The 6,362-nt window shown below is 39.7% G+C and overlaps 1 protein-coding gene across 1 annotated transcript in view; it reads right to left on the reverse strand.

Moving 5' to 3' along the window:
* The window catches only part of rassf7a (Ras association domain family member 7a), a 42,736-nt gene extending 38,755 nt beyond the window's left edge, over positions 1 to 3,981 (reverse strand). Inside the window, exons 1-2 of the mRNA XM_017722512.2 lie at positions 3,952 to 3,981; positions 3,684 to 3,880 (exon numbers count right to left, since the gene is read on the reverse strand). The gene's annotated coding sequence lies outside the window, so the exon portion shown is untranslated. The remainder of the gene's footprint in view (positions 1 to 3,683; positions 3,881 to 3,951) is intronic.
* Positions 3,982 to 6,362: the final 2,381 nt, after the last annotated feature.

Here is a 6,362-nt window from a genome sequence, read left to right on the forward strand (position 1 = left end):
CTGCCAATTGTGTTGAGACAAAAAAAAAAAAAAAAAAAATCACATGACAGCAGGGCTGCTGTTTAGGGAGGAGGGGGGAAGAATGAAGGCCCAGGAGAGTTACAAAAGAAACCCAAGTGAAGCAGCTCACTATGCCGAGCCCCTAACTTCATTGTCTTCTTTATGTCTGTTTAGGGGCCCTTCCACCACTTTGGTCATCCGTGTTAACCTAACCTCAGGGTATCACTCTGTCCTACAGCTGAGTCTGTCTACAGGAACAGCTTCACCTCTGCATTGAATAACCAGGCTAGACACTTTTAAAGCACAGCAAAACCCAATGCCTTTTACAGCACAAGCGGATTACCATTTATAGTTTGCGAGCTAAATGAAAATGTGCTGAGGGGGCCTGATGCAAAAAACAGCAACAGTAAAACAAACAGTAAAAAAAGTATGTGTTTCATTTTAGTCCTAGACGTAACCAAGAACAGAGCAAAAAGAGTGCAAAAAACATGTCAGAAGATTTTTTTTATTATGAAAGATCAGCAAATTGCTGAAATTTAAAGAGCCCATGTCATTTTCCTGCTTTCTTCAAATAAGTGAAGCAGAATAAACACGCTTAAGTTAAAGTCTCAAAATGTACCATTCATATCCCACTTCATACAACCACGTATAGAAACTAAGCTGCAAAAACATCTCACTTTCAATTCAATGCTATTGTGTCAGAAAAATCAGCACCTTTACAGTTATCCACCTACCCAGACTAAACCAGTTTAGCTCCACTCATTCACGCTGAAGATATGTAGACTATTTCAGCCTGTACTGCCTTTTAAATGAGGCTGATCAAAACAGAAATAATTCACATATATTAACTGAAAAGTGGTAATGTAAAAAGAAATTAAGCCTGGTTTTCATAAATAAAATCTCATGAGTCATAAGTGGATCTCAGGAAAAAATAATAAACAAAATACAAGAAAAATGTAGAATATCCTTTAACATCTGCACAGTCATTGCACTCATTATGGTGACCTTGAATCATGCAACCTCAACAGGCAAGACAGAACCGAAAAGATATTACTGACTTACACTGAAATAATTCATATCAAGATAAAGGCGATAATCTGTCTTCATTTAACACTGGCAGATGTATCAAAAGTCAAAAAGCAAAAGCATAAAAAAGAGCACTTGATTTTCTTTAAGACAGCAGCATTAAATTAATGTATATTATATATATAAAAAAGACTACAAGAACCATGAGAATGGTTTGGTGTCCTGAGAGGGGATATATGATGTCATCTAAAAGTTAAAAGTATGCATCAAATATTAAGATGCTAAAGGAATGCAGAAAGAGCTCGCTCTATGGGACGGATGCCAAGTTCAGTCCAGCAGTGAAGTGTGAGAAATTGCGAGGGGGATGTCCGTGAATAAGTACGTGCCATCTCCAGCTGGTACATAAGCCTTTTTGTTCTTCCACCAAGCAGCTGGACAAATGAGTCAATGTGAAGGGCTTTGGAGGAGGAGGCAGAGACTGACACCATTTGATTTAGGCCTACGTTGTAGCCAGAACAAGCTTAAAATGTTTGCATTAAAAAAATTACAGGGGCTACACATCATACAAATATAGCTAGTTCATATCACTATTGTGACATGATGATATAGCGAAAAAACATCTGTACATAGATCTCATGGTCATATTACAACATGGAAAACTGCACTAGATGAAGAGTCGAACACTAACCTACGTCACGGTTAATGGCTGTGGCCATGGTGCTGACAGACTGCAGCCATAAATGTGCACTCTCAATGCATCACCATCAGAAAAAGATTATGGAAACCTGAAGACAAGCTGTCAGCTGTTTACAGTGAAGCACTGGTACATCAATCACTCTTGCATTTATCAGGCTAATGACAGTGCCCAAGCAGCTATAGCCAAAGACATGTGCACTTCATTCCACAAGTGACACCAAACATTAGAGGCATCCTAAGTCGAACTGACCGAGGCTCATCACTCACTCCTAGACGTGTAATCTACATGACATCTAATGCTTGTTTGTATGCTGTTAAAGCAACATAACACCGGTATGTGCATCAAGTGCTCCCCCATTCTGCTACCTCACTAATCTATTCCTCCTGACACACAACATCTTGTACAGGCACTGTATAGTAATAATAGTAAGTTGACTGGACGGATGGTACAGACTTCAAGAGGTGCTTTGCATTCTGATGAAATCTTGCTATTTTCCAGACAGGACTTGATGTTTGATAATATTTAAGTTTTGCATTAACAAATCTGATGAACTCATACATCATTAGGACTGCAACTGTCAAAAGAATGTCTTCCAAACCTGATATGCCTTGTTTTGATTGGACTGTTTTGCTGTTTTCACCTCTTAAATGTACTCCAAAAGGAATCTGACACAGTATTATAAATGTTAGCTGAACAAAAAAAGCACTCTTCTAGAAAAGAAAACTTTTATTATGTATAAAAGAGAATACAAAACTGCTTGGCAAACGGGACACTGCTTTTTTTTTAATAATGATTATATCTTGGACATGATACTATCTATTAAAAATATCACTAAAATCCAGGATCGTATAAAAATCATATCAGTATCTGCAGATCATTCCTTTAAAAAAATGATCAGCATCTGACAGATGTTTAGATTTGACTGATATTTCAAATCAATATTTGACGGCATATTTTTTGTAGTCTGGAAGAGCAGAATATATAATGGGCTACTAAGCTAAAATGATGAATATCAGTATCAGCTCACACTTACTACTTACGCTAAATCCCTAACTAAAATATCGCGGGAAAGCTGAAAAGAAACCCGATAGCGTCAGTATCGCAGTAAATTGGTGTAGATGATAAATCGCCCAGCCCTATCAATATGTCAACACTCATCGATTCAAACGCCCTTCAAGTAATGGCACACAGCAGTGACTAATGTACAAGACAGAGGCAGGACTGAACTCCACTTCTCTGTCCCTACAGAACTGAGCCTGCAGATGAGAACTAAATATCTGCTGGTTTCTAAGCAACAACTTTACAAACAAGTGGAATGGCTTTTACTAAATAAGGCCATTTAGTTAGTTAGGTTAAGCCACAGTCATTAGTTAACTTAGCTAGGGACACAGGGTATGATATGTTTATCAGGTGCACTGCACCTGACTTGACTTGAACGTGATCCATTTCATGACCCATGAACGCACCTTCAGTTAGGCAACAAAAGGTTGAAAAAAGACAACTATAAAAAAACAAGTTTTCCCTCTTCAAAACTCTGGCAGACGTGCAGAAGCCTCAGTTGATCTTGTTCTAACAAGAAGCAATCTCAGCAGCCTCACTACCACTTCCACAAGGCTGACGTTGGCTTCCTAATCGCGAGCTTCTGGCTCGGATTTCCTTGTTCCACCTTAAATCGTGCAGCAGGCGCCAGAACGTAACTGCTGCATCATTTAAGGTGGAACGGGAAAACTCGAGCGAGAGAAGCTGACGAATAAGCTGACTTCACCTTCGCACCGCCGCTTGACTCGAATGCTGCTAGCTAGCGATAGCGCTGATGTAACTTGTCTTAGTCGACGCCAACTCAGCTAACACGCCTTTCCCGTCAAACCTAACGCGGATAAGTTCTGTACAGGGTGGGACTGACGAGCTGCTAACGCCTTCCCGTGTAAGCTCATAAAGAAAGCTGAAGAGGTAAACTTACCAGCTCCGCCGTGTCTCTTCAGTGCCGCTTTGGTTTGGTGTGGGAGACGCGCTGCCACATCAGTGTGAGTGTGTGTTTGAGTGTGTTCGTGTGCGCTTCACCCTGTTGCCATGGTTCAGCTTAAAGAGCAACGGCTGAACGAGCTAGCAAGGCTAGTTATCATTCAGAGTCGTACGTTACTTTTTTCCTTCTGTTCTCTGCATGAAATGTTTAAAAATTAGTACAAGCCATTCATAAATTAGCCAACCCTAAATTAATCAATTCTCACCTCTTAGTGTTCAAGTTTAGTTCTGTCATGTTCGACAAAACATCTATAACCTACTTCACCTCAGCCTGAGTATCAACCGCCCTTCAGTACACTTATGTACAGTGGTACATATGGTCGGAGACCTCACTGAAAATCTGCCTCTTTTTAAAAAACCTGGAAATTTAAACAGTAGAAAATTTAAGAATCTTGAACATTTAAAAACAAAGGAAAGTTATGACCATTAAAGTTAAGAAATTCTGGACTATTTAGGTCACTATTCAAATTGAAGCAACTCTGCCAGGAAAACAGCATAGCTAGTCACCAGCTAAACCAGCACGTTGTGTTTTGGATACTGGTATGCCAGTCAAAGACTATGACCACACTGCTAAACCAGCACTAGACTGGAATGGAGTTTGTGAAATTGATTGATTTTGTACAAGCCTTTGTACAAAAAGTTCAGATTTATTTAGTCTTGTTCTTATTCTTCCACTGAAGCTCGTGTTTGGATGGCTCTTGGGTGGATTTGATCTACTCTTTGATCAGAGGCTTTTGCACAAACTTATGGAGGCATGCCAGCTCACGTGCAAGCTGTTTTAAAAACAAAAGGGACACACACCAAATGCTGAGAAATTCATTTAAACATTCGAAGATTCTACTTTTCACTCAAATTTTTATGCTGATAATGGAAAAACATTATGAAATTTCAACGGAATGCAAAATAGAATAGCATTTTCATCAGGGGTCTTAGACTTTTGGATCCCACTGTATGTGTACTAGGTCTGCACCTACAATGAGGGGCACTTATATTTATGTACAACGTCATTACAAAGTAATGTACAATGTACAGAGTAAAAAAAGGAAAAACAGCCTGTTCTCAAGGATCTGCTTTAATGTGCTTATGGAAGTGTCTAAAGTGGTGGTGATAGGAACCAGACGTTCACCTCTGAAAGCCCCCTCACAAAATTTTTTTGCACGAGATGGTTAGATATATGCCTTATGTCTGACACACTGTTTTATGATAGTTCTGTGATTTGTGGCTGTGAGTTTTGGCTTAAAATGTATTTTCATCATCCCTGGCCACTGATTCCCCATCCTGAAATTCAGAAGCTGCACTAGCATGTCTTAACACCTGTTCTGTTACATCTGTTTGTGTTTTCTGTTACATCTACATGTGTTTTCTGGACACATTAAAGTAGACTAAATTAAATGTGATATGTAAGTGGATATTCCCTTTTGAAAAACCTGACACAAAACAAGCAAGATGTTCAGCAAATTAATACACAGTAAATGGAAACTGCTGAGGTGTGAAGTATGAAGAAACAGGGCATAGAGCAGAACGTCTGCCGACCATAGCTTTTGAATTTCACTTTCCCTGCTTCCCATAATCTTTAAAATATAGTGGTCAGTGATAATGATTTAATTTAATGCATTTAGTCTATATAGGAAATACAACCCCAATTCCAATGAGGTTGGGATGTTGTGTAAAACATTAAATAAAAACAGAATACAGTGATTTGCAAATCATTTTCAACCTATATTCAGTTGAATACACTACAAAGACAAGATATTTCATGTTCAAACGGATAAACTTTATTGTTTTTTGCAAATATTCACTCATTTTGAATTTGACGCCTACGACACGTTCCAAAGAAGTTGGGACAGGGGCATGTTTACCACTGTGTTACATCACCTTTCCTTTTAACAACACTCAGTAAGCGTTTGGGAACTGAGGACACAAATTGTTGAAGCTTTGTAGGTGGAATTCTTTCCCATTCTTGCTTGATGTACAACTTCAGTTGCTCAACAGTCCGGGGTCTCCATTGTCATATTTTGTGCTTCATAATGCGCCACAAATTTTCAATGGGAGACAGGTCTGGACTGCAGGCAGGCCAGTCTAGTACCTGCACTCTTTTACTATGAAGCCACGCTATTGTAACACGTGCAGAATGTGGCTTGGCATTGTCTTGCTGAAATAAGCAGGGACGTCCCTGAAAAAGACGTTGCTTAAATGGCAGCATATGTTGCTCCAAAACCTGTATGTACCTTTCAGCATTAATGGTGCCTTCACAGATGTGCAAGTTACCCATGCAATGGGCACTAACACACCCCTATACCATCAGAGATGCTGGCTTTTGAACTTTGCGCTGATAACAATCTGGACAGTCCTTTACCTCTTTGGCCTGGAGGACACGACATCCATGATTTCCAAAAACAATTTGAAATGTGGACTCGTCAGACCACAGGACACTTTTCCACTTTGCATCAGTCCATCTCAGATGAACTCCGGCCCAGAGAAGCCGGCAGCGTTTCTGGGTGTTGTTGATATATGGCTTTCGCTTTGCATGGCAGAGTTTTAACTTGCACTTGTAGATGGAGCGATGAACTGTGTTCACTGACCGTGGCTTTCTGAAGTGTTCCTGAGCCCATGTGGT

Source organism: Pygocentrus nattereri, chromosome 11 (genome assembly GCF_015220715.1).
Source record: "Pygocentrus nattereri isolate fPygNat1 chromosome 11, fPygNat1.pri, whole genome shotgun sequence".
NCBI lineage: Eukaryota > Metazoa > Chordata > Actinopteri > Characiformes > Serrasalmidae > Pygocentrus > Pygocentrus nattereri.